Source organism: Amblyomma mixtum, chromosome 8 (assembly GCF_055824585.1).
Source record: "Amblyomma mixtum isolate Tamu chromosome 8, ASM5582458v1, whole genome shotgun sequence".
Lineage (NCBI taxonomy): Eukaryota > Metazoa > Arthropoda > Arachnida > Ixodida > Ixodidae > Amblyomma > Amblyomma mixtum.
The window spans coordinates 56,630,354-56,644,802 of NC_143019.1; the positions used below are offsets into that span (position 1 = coordinate 56,630,354).

The window sequence follows — 14,449 nt, forward strand, 5'->3', positions numbered from 1 at the left end:
CATCCGAAAGACGCCTCGCTGCTATAACTGTATGGAGCTAAGAAAAAGTCCAGTTGTTCTGCAGAGGAGAAGCGTAATCTCAACGTTTTTGTTCTAGGGACGACTATCAAAACCTTTGCTTATCAATGTGTCCTGCGGCCAGTATAAACAGACTTGAGAGCTCGCTGCCTGTTCAGTCTCTTACCTTGTGATCACAGCCGCTTCAGCGAGGGAATGATTAGCATTGACACTGAAAGGGAATATGTTCTAAAGCTCGGCTTGCATTTCGGAACATCTTTCTCAAGAAGACAACGCAGTGTATAATGAATGTATGTAATAATCAGGAATAGAGAGAGTTTATGTGCCATTTAACTTCTCAAGGTACATTCAACACACCCAACACGACCCAGTCCCGATAGTTGGTTATATCGATGTAATCAACGATTATACTCAAGACACTGTATCGTGCTGCTACGGAGTGGCTTTATATGTTGGCTGCATGATGAAAACTTTATAGTTTTCATAAAGATTAATCGCTGACCAAACATTTTTATTGAATTAGTTCCTTACATCAATATAGAACCCGTGCAGAGAGTCTAAAGCAATAGGCACGGAACAAATGCAGTACAATTCTGATGTCCTTACAGTCAATGGTGATATATTACAAATTCTGCAGAATTAGTTTTGAGTGAAAGGTAGTTTTTATAGCGGCGACACCTTCAAAGTTTAAATGGGCTTCTGTCGAGATACTTTAGCGTCATTAGGCTGTCAGTAATGTTCAAAATGAATTCGGAATGCATATTCGTAAGTGATGTAATAAAGATGGAGACAGTGCGTTCGGTACAAAGGAGCACTAATATATGTTTTTTCGCATTTCTGTCAGTCGTACGTGTACGAATGAGACAGCACGATAATGCAACAGACCTCAAGATGCTCTTTATGCAAAAAAAAAAAAAAAAGCCTCATATGCTTGCCTTACGAACGTTTAAGCGAGACGTATTCGTTGCATGGCAAGTCGCCGTTCTCTACTAACGACTGCTTCCCTTTACGGTTGTTATGTCATCCACGCAAGTGCGTTCGCGTGCATGACCTTCAGCCCGAGGTACATATAAACAGTAAGGACCCGCATTTGCCTGGCAGTATTATGCGTCTCTTCAACTTCATCAATACCATATACAAACCGCTTTTCAACTTCCATCGCATTCGCGGTTTGAGGATAAAGTTGCAGGGGCTCTATTTGAGGAAGGAATGTAACGCCCCCTGGTGTTCAGGCTAAGTGTTCAATTATGGGCCACTTCCGTGTGTATGTTTGCAGCGCCCTCTTTTTCCACATAGCCGCGTTTAAAATACACCTCAGCTGTTGTCGACGCCTCGGATTACGTCCTCCAGTGGATTTAATCGATAACCTCAGAGCCGGCACTTTAATGAGTGGGAATTGTAGATACGCAGCCTCTCTCCAAACAGTTTTTTTTTTTTAACTCTATAGAGAGAACGAGGCTGCAATTACCCGGCTCGGCGTTCCGAACAGGGAGGCCCAAAACGGAGCGAAGCGTGACAGAGTGGGAGAAAAAAATAATCTGAAATAAAAAGCGCCTCCTTTGTAACAAAGGCTTTAGCGAGTGTGTGTATACTCTCGGCCAACGTGACTTCGTGCTCCACAGAGTCGAAAGAACCGCTCCACAGACTCCGAAGTGAAGGCGGTATAGAGGGTGTACCGGGCGAGCGGAATTTCACGCTGTTGATGTTGTATACGCAGCCTCGCTCGAGCACAGGACTGAAATTGCGCAAAGCGGAAGTGCTTAAGTGTTGTTGCCACGCCCGAGGAAATCGGCACCACTGTCTCAGTGAAGCTGTGAAATTTCCTTAAGGCTGAACACGAGGCACGCTCAAGGAGGCCGCTATGTGCAGTGCGCTGAAAAAAATGTAGCTCGCAGCTTTCGACAACTGAGGTGTGGAATACAGCGCGTCTCTTACTTGAAGGAAGAGCTTTCTAGGATCGTCCTTTGTAATTTCTTCTTTATTTATTTCATCTGGCCGTGTCGTCAATCGTGACAAAAGCAACAGGACGCGGGAAGGCGAACCATCGATCACAGGCACGCGTGTTGTGGGGTCGCGACGCCACTGCATTCAGTCCAGCCGTAGCCATTGTACTCCACCAGTTTCGTCGCACATCCAGCGCATAGTTTCTTTTTCTTTCCCGAGATTGGATAAGTGTCGACAAGGCTCGTCAGGCGTGTCAAACGGGCTTGGTCGTGCTGTTTCATTCGTAAGCGCCGGCAGCGGTCCGTCGATGCGGCCTCGGCGGAGTGCGGATAATGCAAGTGGCTTCATTGGCGCGTTCCTGCCACAATGCCCACCGCCTATGTATGTCACAGGGAGCGGCGAAAAATGACGGAGGACCAAATGAATCAAAACGATATGGATCGCAACAAAATGCGGTCCTTGGTGTCATGCATGGCAATGTCTTGTGTTACAGATAGCTGGCGATGTGCAGGCTCAAGCAATATAGAAGGGGCAGTGTCACGCTTAGCTGCTCTGTGACGTCGTCTGCTTGTATTATGGATAGCTGGCGATGTGCAGGCTCAAGCACTACGGTAGTATGTGTCACGCATGACTGCTCTAGTGGTTTATGGGGTTTAACGTCCCAAAGCGACTCAGGCTATGAGAGACGCCGTAGTGGAGGACTCCGGAAAATTTCGACCTCCTGGGGTTCTTTAACGTGCACTGACATCGCACAGTACACGGGTCTAACTGCTAAACTAATCTAACTGCTCTGTGGCATCGTCTGCCTGTGTTATGGATAGCTGACGATGTGCAGGCTCAAGCAATACGGAAGGGACAGTGTAACGCTTAGCTGCTGTGCGGTGTCGTCTGCTTTGGGTAGCTGACGATGGTCAGGCTCAAGCGTACGGAAAGGACAGTATTACGCTTAGCTGCTCAGTGGCGTCTTATGCCCGTGCTACAGGTAGCTGACGACGTGCAACTTCAACTATTACGAAAGGGATATGGCGCCTGCTTTGCGGCGTCTTCTGCTTATGTTCCGGATAGCTGACGGCGGATGTGAACAAGGAATATGGAAGGGCGGTGTCACCCTGAGCTGCTCTGTAACATCGTGTGCTTGTGTTCCGGGTAGCATACGACGTCTTGTTCTTCCGTCAGAAGAAACGCAGTCCACTCATACCACTGTATACAGTGAACAGTACATTCGTCTTCGAACACAAATCATTCGCCAGAGAAGGATGGCTATTCCGTGCCTACAAACGAGAATCTCGCACAACACTCAAGAACCCTTGCGTTGTATTGCTCAACACAGAACCAATCCCCATCCTTTGCACAAAGCTATACGTATACGCTTCATGTACAAAAATATTTACCAATATCAGTGACTTCAAATCCCTTTTCGCCTCCGGACCTGTGCGTCTCTCTCGGTCCAACCATAGCGGGTCAGGTCGACGTTCGGTAGTTAAGTCGCGTACGACTCTCCGTGACCCTATGTACCAAAGCACGACAGGCATTCCGGTCCTCCACTGCCTCCCGGATCTCACTCAATTTCATCTGCATTGCATCGGTGATGACATCTAACCATCTCATAATTTTATTCAAAGACTTACCAGCGAAAAGCCTACTTTTTTGAGTAGTTCGTCTGCGAACGCGTTATTCCTTTGATGCTTTTACATGTGGTACGAATGAGTAAAGTACGAATTTGGTCATTTAGTGAAAACTAAGGGCGTTTCGATTTCATACTTTCGTGGGTCCGCCTCCCCCCGTCCCCCTGCGTAATACCCTCTAAATGAGTTAACGGGGGTACTGTGATTAAATAAGCAAAAAATAAATACTCCTAAAACCTGTATTTGCCACGAAACAGCGGAACATCGTAGAACGTTGGTCTGTAAGCTATAAATAGCGCTCCCGATGAGCTGTCGCGCAAAGCTCTTAGTGAGCCAGGACATAGTATAACGTGTGTTTTCCCATGGCCTTAAAACGTCAGGCTCGTGAACGGCCGGAACGAGATCATAGCTATAGGCGCGTTAGCCGCGCACTGTCGTTAAGCGGGAATATTAGTGAAACTCACTGCCGCTAACGGCGGCCGCGCGAGCGTTTCCGGCCGCCAACAGTAACAGTTTTTTTTTTTTTTTGACGCGGCCACCTTGCAAATAACATGCCAAAGGAGACGCGCACCTGTAATCATGGGCTAAAATTGGACAAGTGCGAAGAAAGCGTTGGCGCAAGGTCACATAACAGTTGAGTGCTTTGGGAAACCGGCAGCTTTACTAACATTCCTTCAAATTTATTGTCTTCTACACTCTAAAAAAAAGGTAGTTGAGGTTACTGCATTTTGGGGTAGCAACAACCGTCACATATATGGTTGGTTAGTTTATGTGGTTTAACGTTCCAAAGCGACTAAGGCTATGAGAGACGCCGTAGTGAAGGGCTCCGGAAATTTCGACCACCTGGGGTTCTTTAACGTGCACTGACATCGCACAGTACACGGGCCTCTAGAATTTCTCCTCCAAAGAAATTCAACCGCCGCGGCCAGGATCGAACCCGCGTCTTTCGGGTCAGCAGCCGAGAACCATAACCACTGAGCCACCGCGGCGGTCACATATATGACTACCTATGTAGTAACTGTGCGTAGTAACTGCAAGGTAGTAACATTTACTGCCTCTGGAGAGGTAGCAACAGTACCTACCTGCAGTCACATTTGCTAGATTTGCTAGATTGTTCGATTTGCTGCCGTTCAGGAAACCCTTTTCATTATATAAAAACATGGGGCATTGAGTAGCAATGTCACCAGGAATGTTGGTATACACACATGTGCATATTCCGATCATCTATTTCCAGATCAAGGTAGTAATGGATACTACCAGGGTTATAGTGAGGTGTAGTAACTGCCAAAAACCATAGTAACAGCAGAAGCCACGACCTTGTTACTACTTAATTTTTGTTTTGAGGTAGTAACAAGGTCGTAGGAACATAGTACAAAGGTAGTAAGGGTTAAAAAAGGTTGTAACAGCAGCCGTTACTACGTTTCCACTGCCTTTTTTCCACGGCCCTCGCGGCCGGGATCGAACCCTCGACTTTAGGCTTGGCAGCTGGACTCCACAGATGGGGATTGTTAAGATTTATGGCGACTGCATAGTTCACGGTGTCCTCAAAACAACCAAGACGAACATGTGTTACTTTACACTGGTATAATTACTTAAGCATACATGTCACTTGAAAGCTGCTGAACCTTGATCGGCAGACAGGAATTAAAGGTGGAGCAACAGAGAACAAAATGTTTCTCATGTCTTCGCATTTTTCTTTGCGCGTTTGAAATATGAGAAGTTCGCCCAAGTACGAGAACGATGTGTTCCCGAACTATCTTTTTTTCCTGTAACCGATGACGTATGCAATTAACTGGGAACTGTACAATGGGAGCAGAAAACGTTTACAGTGAAAGATGGATGATTTTTTTTGTAGATGAATGTTTTTTCTGCGTATGACATATGTGCAACAAGGCCGACAACACCTCCACCGAAATTTGTTCGGATTTCACTCCCCCTAGGTGGATAAACTGGACAAGACAACACTTGGGGTTGAAAATTACTCCGACTTGTACAATCGAACCTCGTTATAACGAAACGGTTTGTAACGAAATAATGGATATAGCGAAGGAATGACGATTACCCTTGGAAGCTCGGTCAACACAGGCTATAACGAAGTAATCGCCGGGCCCCTTAAACTTAGTTAGGTTCAACTGTATTCCCTTCGATTGTCAATAATGACCAAGATTTAAAATTTATTCCGATTTTATTGCCTCCAATTTTTGTGTTGGTCAAGTATTTAAAATTGTCCTCGCGACATTTTCTTCCTACGCCTGAAGTCTCCGAGAGGTACTTTACGAGTTGCGCCAATTTTACTGGGTTAATTTGTTTAAATTACTTTCCGAAGAACAAGACCTCTGCGGGTCATTCTGATTCTAAATGTTTAGGTCATTGAACTCTCGGAGAGTACCTGTATAAATTTATTCCAGTTATGTTTCCTTCCTGTCGTTGAGTTCCCAAGCCCAACGGTCGCTTTGAAATGTATTCCGATCCTATTCCCGTCCGATCATCGTCGGAGCGCCGTGATCCGGAACCGATAGAAATGCACGCACGCCACTTCCATTGCCAATGTATTCCGTGTCACACCGCAGAGTTATGCATCCCATCGGAGGTTGCATTCATTACACGACTGCGCACATTCTTTGCGCGAGTGTATTAGCGCTCTTATTCGCATTCGTGTTTCCCGATAAACGCGTAATTGAGGCGTAATTGAGGATAAGTGAGGTGTAATTCGAAAGCTAAGGTGTTGTGGCCTCAAAACATACGTATACGCTGCCATGAAAGGGTTTACTAAAAAAAGAAAAAAAGGAAACAGGAAAATCTTGGGAATGCAGTAAAAATGTTTCCAAGGTTGACTCCCTCTGAACCTGCTCTGTCAGGCTTTAGATCACGTGGTTTTAGCGCGAATGCACCGCTTCACGAGGCCTAACCGGCGTACCGGGTTTGTGTGAAGCCTGACCTTGAGGGTGACCTTGGCCAAATGATAAATCAATATTGCCGCGACTGGAAATCGAACTCGCGGCGGTGAAAACAGATCAGCTCCGCTGGCCACCAACACTCTCTCGCGTTGTGCAGTGCACATTGTCGTCTTCTTCAACTAATACCACCATTGAACTAATATACACACGCTCGTGCTGAGCATTGCACACCGTATTCATAAACTAGTACTACTATCTGCTAGTACTACTATCGCCGCCAGAAGTGCCGACAACCCAGCAAAACCATGAGCTAACCAGGCTAAACACATGCTTTCGCACTTCTACTCGGTTTAACTAGGTTATAATCCTACCACTTTTATAACTGGCTGAAGACTGCGCAGGTAGACGCAGGTACTAGACGAATGCAGACGAGAAGAACGCCTTCACAATCGCCATCCTCATCATCATATTTTCTTTTCATCATGAGACACACGTACAGTCTTTGTCAAAAGTAACCAGGCTGCACGGCTTCCTTCTCATTCGTATAGTAGACGCCTCACTTCTTCCCTAAACACCAAAAACTTCTTTTAAAGTAATGACAAGGGTTCTCCTTGCCACACAGAGATATAGAGCTTGAGGGCTGGCATAATAGCTTTATAAACTATACGACTGAGAAGTAAACCGTGCAGCCTGGTTACTTTTGGCAAAGACTGTACACGGAATTATCAGTATTACAGGAGGAGGTTCCGAACTGTACGCAACCCCCTGTCGTATTTCTTCGTCTTGCCTCCGTCTCCCCTGCACGGCTTTCGTCTGATTTTGGTATAGGTTACGTGCGGTCGAAAAACAACTTCCCTCCAGACACGTGTCGGCGGCAAAGCACTGTGAACACTTCTCAAGCGCACTGCGCTTCTTTCTTTTTCTTTTCCTATCTGTTTCTCTACCACGCACGTTTACCATTATCCACCACAACTCAAGCCTTGCATTCGTTCGTTCACCGCTGCACGGCGGACACAGCTTTTGCACTGCACCAGCGTTGGATCAGCATCTCTCTCTCTCCCCCACCCCTCTCCCTTCTTATTCCCCTGAGCCCCCAGGAGGCGTGTGCGGCCTTGACCCAAGGGAGACCGCGTCGTCGGTCCTTCTTCTTTTTTTTTTTTCTTCGTTTGAGTTGTTTGGAATCCAAAAGGCGCTCGGTGAGCACCGGTTCCCGGAGCTGGAAAGGAGGAAAGGCGACATTGCACGCTCTTTCCCTTCCTTTTCAGGTCTCACCCCCCCCCCCCCCCTCGTTCTATCCGCCGACGCTGCACTTCGCCCTTCCCTCTCTCAATACTCTTATCGATCTCATTAAAACCGTTCGACGTCGTAGAGACCTCGAGCAGAACTGACGGAATCACTGCGTTCCGTTTTAATTAAGTTTACAAGCCTATTCGCGTGTGGCTACAGTCGACCGCATAACGCAGTTAGCTGCCCGCTTTAAGCAGTGCGCTCAGAACTGTCCCGTACCATAAGGAGCACTAAATGAGCGCGTTATAATTGCGACAAAGAAAATACTTTCCAGTGACAAGCATATTTGTCATGTTTGTAACTTTTTGTAGCCTGAGGAGTTCGTGTTTTTTTTTGTTGTTGTTAACAAAGAAGCCAGCACAGGAACAAAGTAAAACCAAAGCATAAGGTTAGATGGGCAAGTCATGAGCCAGTGACGGGTCAAATGGGTCGTATACGAATATCTGTAATATATTATTTGCTCATATTATTGATATCATTTATTGATTTATTGACATTATTTTCAACACAGTAGTCATGATGCATGAAAGGCTGCTGAGAAGAGCCTTAACTCCCCTGCACTCCAAGGGTGCCATTGGGGCAATTCCATCAACGTACACCCGTAGAGAACACACATAGGAGTTTCTACCATTAAAACACCTTGTACATCGAAACTAGCTGAGCCCGTATTATGGGTGTTTTGGCGCTCAGACCCTCTACAACGACCCTCTAATATGGTTTAGAATGTACTTTACAATGTAAAAATATAGGACTGATCATTACTACCTTTTTGATTTAGCCATATACGACTGTGTGATGCCGGCTTTTGCAACACGTTTTTGAGAGTACTGAAATATAAGGTACTCGCGCTGTCCTACACTGCAAACAGAAAGACACCCGGATAGGAGTAAATGGCTCGTCGCGTAGCGCACTTCCGAAAAGGTGGTTCGGTGCTACTCAAAATAGGTGTATCGTCTATTCCTCTGAAGGTATTTTCGCAGCGCTAGAAGAAGTAAAGTAGTACCGCCCTCTAGACGAGAGTTTATTTTGGAGTAAATTTACGCTCACAAAGGAGTTAGAAGCATTAGAAGTATTATATACTCCTTTCCAGCTGACTTTATTACATTTCAGGACTACAGCTGCATGGACGCGGGCGTAGGACATCGTAAAGAAGCCATGAAAACGCGCTCTTTTCCTCGAAGCGGCGATCCGCGGAGAGCTACTCGGCGTCAACTTTTATCAGCCCGAGTTCACCAACGCATTGAAAAAAAAAATTCGCAGGTGATTCCGAAGGCCCTTAACACATTCTTTCAGGAAGCGCGTTTGCCCGGGTTTTACGTGCTTAATCAATCGAAGTGCTGGTACATCTTTTAACGCCTGTGAGGCAAGACAAAATAGATATAGAAAGAAGAGAAGACTTCTCTGTAGGGGTCATCCCATCAGTTAGATTGAAAGGTGGGCTTCGACACCGTAATTAGGGGTCTAGTGAAGTCTGAGTGGGCTCGCGAGGATCTACACCTGGTAGCAAACGCTGAGAGACACAGGTCTAGGAGATTTAATGTGGCTCATGTACGTGTTCCAGCGGATTGTGTGGCCGAGTAATCTGCTCCTTTCGTTTATACAGCGACATATGTATATGGCACGTTTGGCGAAATCATGCCGTCGTCCGCGCTCTCCCTTCTTGCTCCCCTCTGGCTGCGCCTCTCACCACGGACGTCCTCTTGTACAAGAGACCGTCCGACACTCACCCTACCCCCATAGCTTATACCTCATCCCGACCTCCTACACACCAGACGCCTCCTGACACCACTACTACCCCGAGTTACTAAACACTCGCATCGAATTCAGCATGTCACACAATTACAGCCTTCCTTCCTTCCTTCCTTCCTTCCTTCCTTCCTTCCTTCCTTCCTTCCTTCCTTCCTTCCTTCCTTCCTTCATTCCTTCCTTCCTTCCTTCCTTCCTTCCTTCCTTCCTTCCCTCCTTCCTTCCTTCCATCCTTCCTTTCTTTCCTTCTTCCTTCCTTCCTTACATCCCTCCTTCCTTCCTTCCTTCCTTCCTTCCTTCTTTCCTTCCTTCCTTACATCCTTCCTTCCTTCCTTCCTTCCTTCCTTCCTTCGTTCCTTCCTTCCTGCGTACTTTGGAAGGGCAATGGTTGGCTGTTTCTCATAATCCGCAAGAGCTCACTGCTCGTGTATTAACGTAACATGCGCGGCTCTTTTGAATCAAAGCAAGTGTTTGCGGCTGCTTCCCTGCAGATAAGAACTGCACTAGTTGGCTCCCTAGCAAGGTCAGTGGCACTGCGCAGCTCGGTATCAGAGTACGCCACGGGCATAGCGTGCACTTCCACATTCCGAGGACAGATTTAGCGAGACGTACCTCCACTGTTTGTATCGGTCCTTGTTTGCACTATAGCAGAAAATCTGCATACCTGTGGAGCACGCGACATTGCGAGCTTCACTCCAGGACGCATGCGGACACGTATCGCGATGGGCCGAAATGCCACACAAAAGGAAGATAGGAGAAAAGACTATTCTGACATTGACGTGAAGCCAAAGGTCACTGGGAGCCAAGAATACGCAATGTCGAGGGTATGGGAGGAGCCTAGAAGTGGCAGCGCATTTAGAAAAATTAATGGGCCTTTTTATCCATCTAGTTACAATAAATTAATCGCTGCCAAGTCTTGAGCCTGTGAAGGCATAACACTGGGCAGAACTCATTTACAGCGCAACCAGCATAGTATAGCAAACAAACCAACCGTTAAACGCAAAGCCACTGCGCATCCCATGGGTGAATGTCTTCAGCACAATAACTAGCAGCTGTCTTTTATTCAAAATCGAATGTCGCGCGTGCAGAACCACCAGTCGAGTTGAAGCCTCCTCCAGATTATGTGAGATCTGTGGTGTGTTCTGAGAGGTTGAATGACTGCCATGTCAGGGATCGCTTCCTTTTCGGAAATCCGACATATAATAACACGGCTCGCTATTAGATCAGCGCTTCATGCGTCACTCCATGGCTCGCAAAAAGCCATTCGATTTCTGAAGCTGTACCGAAGTCCGCTGGTCTCTGCGCGCATCGAAGTCTGCGCGCTTCTATCCTATCATCCTTACTCCCATCTTTCCTCCCTATCTTTACGTCCCTCTTCCCCTTTTACCTAGGAGGGAGAGGAGGTTATAAAAGAAAAGGCGCATGGTAAAGGACATCTCTGGGCCACGTTGGTAGTTGGTTTTTGAGGAAAGGTTAGGCGCAGTAACTGGCTAACTTCTCGGTGGATACCTCAACCGCATCCTGAGGGAAGGGAGGAAGTGGAAGTTTGGTCTATGGGGGTTTAACGTCCCAAAACGACTCCGGCTATGAGGGATGTCGTAGAGAAGGACTCCGGAAATTTGGACCACCTCGGGTTCTTTAACGTGCATAGACATGGCACAGTACATGGGCTTCTAGAATACTGAAATAAGAAAAAGAGAAAGAAGTACAGTAGTGGAGAGCTCCGGAATAACTTTGACCCTCTGAGGATACAAATGGGATGTGGGTATTCACCCACCCCAACCTCTTGGAGAAATTCTAGAGGCCCGTGTACTGTGCGATGTCAGTGCACGTTAAAGAACCTCAGGTGATCGAAATTTTCGGAGCCCTTCACTACAGCGTCCCTGATAGCCTCAGTCAGTTTGGGACGTTAAACCGCCTAAAACCAAAACCAAACCTCTTGGGAGTTGGGAGACCGCCATTCTGGCCACACGATCCAGTGAACAGCTCAAGCTGATTGACCACCGGGTAAGGGTTGGCTTGGTTTATGGGGGATTGACGTCCCAAAGCGACTCAGGCTATGAGGGACGCCGTAGTGAAGGGCTCCGGAAATTTCGACCACCTGGGGTTCATTAACGTGCATTGACATCGCACCGGGTTAGGCTGGAACGGAAGGCCAGAGGGCTCTTGGACTGAGCAGCCGTCCCGAGAAGGTTTTTATCTTTGCTATTAAATAAAGTTTCCTCGCTCTATCTCACCTGGGGATCTTTAACGTGCGCTGACATCGCACAGCACACAGGCGCCTTTTGCGTTTCGCCTCCAGCGAAACGCGGCCTTCGCGGCCGCGGATTCCTGACCGGACGGCATGAAGAGGGATGAAAGAGGGGGAAAAGAAAAGTTAGTAATGAGTTAATTGGCACATAAACAAATGCAACCATGCCTGAGAAAGGCCATGAAAGATCACACGAAAGAAGTAAGCACTGCTATTTCTTACCCAGTGCAGGGTGGCCAACCGGACGTACGTCTAGTCAACGTTCCCGCGTGTCCTCCCTTTGCTTTTTCCCTTTCTCTCTCTCTTTGCATTTCAGGTAAGCGTATAAAGCCCCACCGATCAGATTCCTGACATGCTCACTCCCTCACACGTACAGAGCCAACGTCCCAGTCACAATCTGATCCGGAATTTTTGACGAAAGTGAAAACCGACCGATCGACCGACCGACCGCGGTGTCTCGTTGGGCAATCGTAATCCGGCCAGCAGTAGCACGCTCCCATTCCTCCCGTCCGTGCTCCCCAGCTGCAACGGAAAAGAGAAGGACTGTGACATTCCTCGAACGGACAGGGCGGACGTGACCAGAATGCGGCTCGTGGGGAGGCGCTGCCGAGCGACTGGTCTGCGCGTGAGGTCCCCGGCATATGCCCGTCACGTCGTAGACACCGCGACGGCGGCCGGAGGGCATATAATCGTGCTACACTGTGTAAGCGCCGCCATCTTCGTGCCTTCCTCCCGGGCAGCTCGCGATTGCGTCATAAAATGTCGCGAGAAACCAGTTCTCGCTCTCGTCGACAGCCCGCTGCTATCCCGGGGGCGTTTTGCACCGTGGTTTTGGCGAAAACACGTGCGCGGCACGGCGGCGGGGGTCTACCCCTACACGGGTGACGTCAGTGGCGTTGCGTCTGCCACGGGAAAGGCGCGCTCACATTTGCGTCTCGTTTATTGGTCGCGACTTTATTATGGTTTATGGGGTTTAACGTCCCAAAGCGACTAAGGCTATGAGAGACGCCGTAGTGGAGGGCTCCGGAAATTTCTACCACCTGGGGTTCTTTAACGTGCACTGACATCGCACAGTACACGGGCCTCTAGAATTTCTCCTCCAAAGAAATTTAACCGCCGTGGCCGGGATCGAACCCGCGTCTTTTGGGTCAGCAGCCGAGCGCCATAACCACTGAGGCACCGCGGTGGCTTACAAGGGAAAAAATTCACGAACAGAAGACACAAGCGAAGAATTCTTACTTAATGCTTCTCCTTTTAACACATCATGCGCCTTAAGCAAGTCTTAATCCAGGTTTCGTCAAACGATGTTTCTACAATGATAGCTGTTTATGATCATTTAACCTCGGTTGACGGCATCGCTGTAACTTTTCGCAAGTGAAAAACTCCCGTCTTTACTTTCCGGCCAACAGGAATGTTATCGAGTGATAGCAGGCTCCTGGGCAAGGAGATAATAAATGGCAGTGTTCTTGGGAATTGGCCGTTAGACACTGTTGAGGATTGTTTCAGTAAAGCCGGACCATTGCGCCGACTGTGCTCAAGAGCGTCTTAGTGTCCGATCCATTACTACAAGAGACTATAGGGGCAGGACAGAAGTTGAAACTTCGTAGCTTCTCTGGCCTCCCCGATTTAGTGGACCGTAAGAGCAGCGTTCTTGCTCATTGGCCACGGTGCAGGTATTGGCCGAGCGGCTGTACACCTGGTTTGGTTTGGTTTGGCTTGTGGGGATTTGTTTATGGCGACTCAGGCTACGAGGGACGTCGTAGTGGAGGGCTCTGGATAATTTCGATCACCTGCACTCTGAACACTAATACACCTATATAGGACTCGCCGCGGTGGCTCAGTGGTTACGGCGCTCGGCTGCTGACCCGAAAGACGCGGGTTCGATCCCGGCCGCGGCGGCTGAATTTCGATGAAGGCGAAATTCTAGAGGCCCGTGTGCTGTGCGATGTCAGTGCACGTTAAATAACTCCAGGTGGTCGAAATTTCCGGAGCCCTTCACTACGGCGTCCCTCATAGCCTCAGTCGCTTCGGGACATTAAACCCCAATAAACAAACAAAAAACACACCTATAAAGGAGTAAAAAGGGAGTAAACTGCCCTCTAAAGCACACTCTTTCATAAAAGGGTGTGCTCTAGAGGACAGTTTACTCCGTTTTCACTCCTTTCTGTTTAGAGAGTGGGGTTCTTTAACGCGCACTGACATCGCACAGTACACGCATCTCTAGAATTTCACCTCCATCGAAATTCGACCGCCGCGACCGGAATGAAACCCGCGTCTTTCGCGTCAGCAGTCGAGCACCATAACCACTGAGCCATCACGGTGTCTTGGCTGTACAGATGTGTTGTAAAATAGTAGCTCAGTCGCATACCATTGGACGAACATTACTCAAGAGTGTTGCCTTTGCCCGTCCGTTGACCTGAGGGACCAGGCCTCGACTGACCAGGCCGGGGGCCTCGACTGTCCGTTTGTGCTGTATCATCTAAAGCTCTAGCACGTGCAGCTCAACGGCAGTTTGGCCTGCACGCAAAAGCATTACCGTTTACAGTCCGCTGACCATCTACTACTAAGCTGTCCGGCAGTGGCAGTTTTCTCGCATGCTGGCTGCATTGCCTTGCGGCTATTCTAAATGTTTATTATGACATCAGAGGAGAGGTTATGCAACAACTTTTGGTCCTGAATTG

The 14,449-nt window shown here is 48.0% G+C and overlaps 1 protein-coding gene across 1 annotated transcript in view; it reads left to right on the forward strand.

Moving 5' to 3' along the window:
• The window catches only part of LOC149332555 (beta-1,3-galactosyltransferase 1-like), a 36,068-nt gene that overhangs the window by 822 nt on the left and 20,797 nt on the right, over positions 1-14,449 (forward strand). The gene's annotated exons all lie outside the window — the stretch shown is intronic.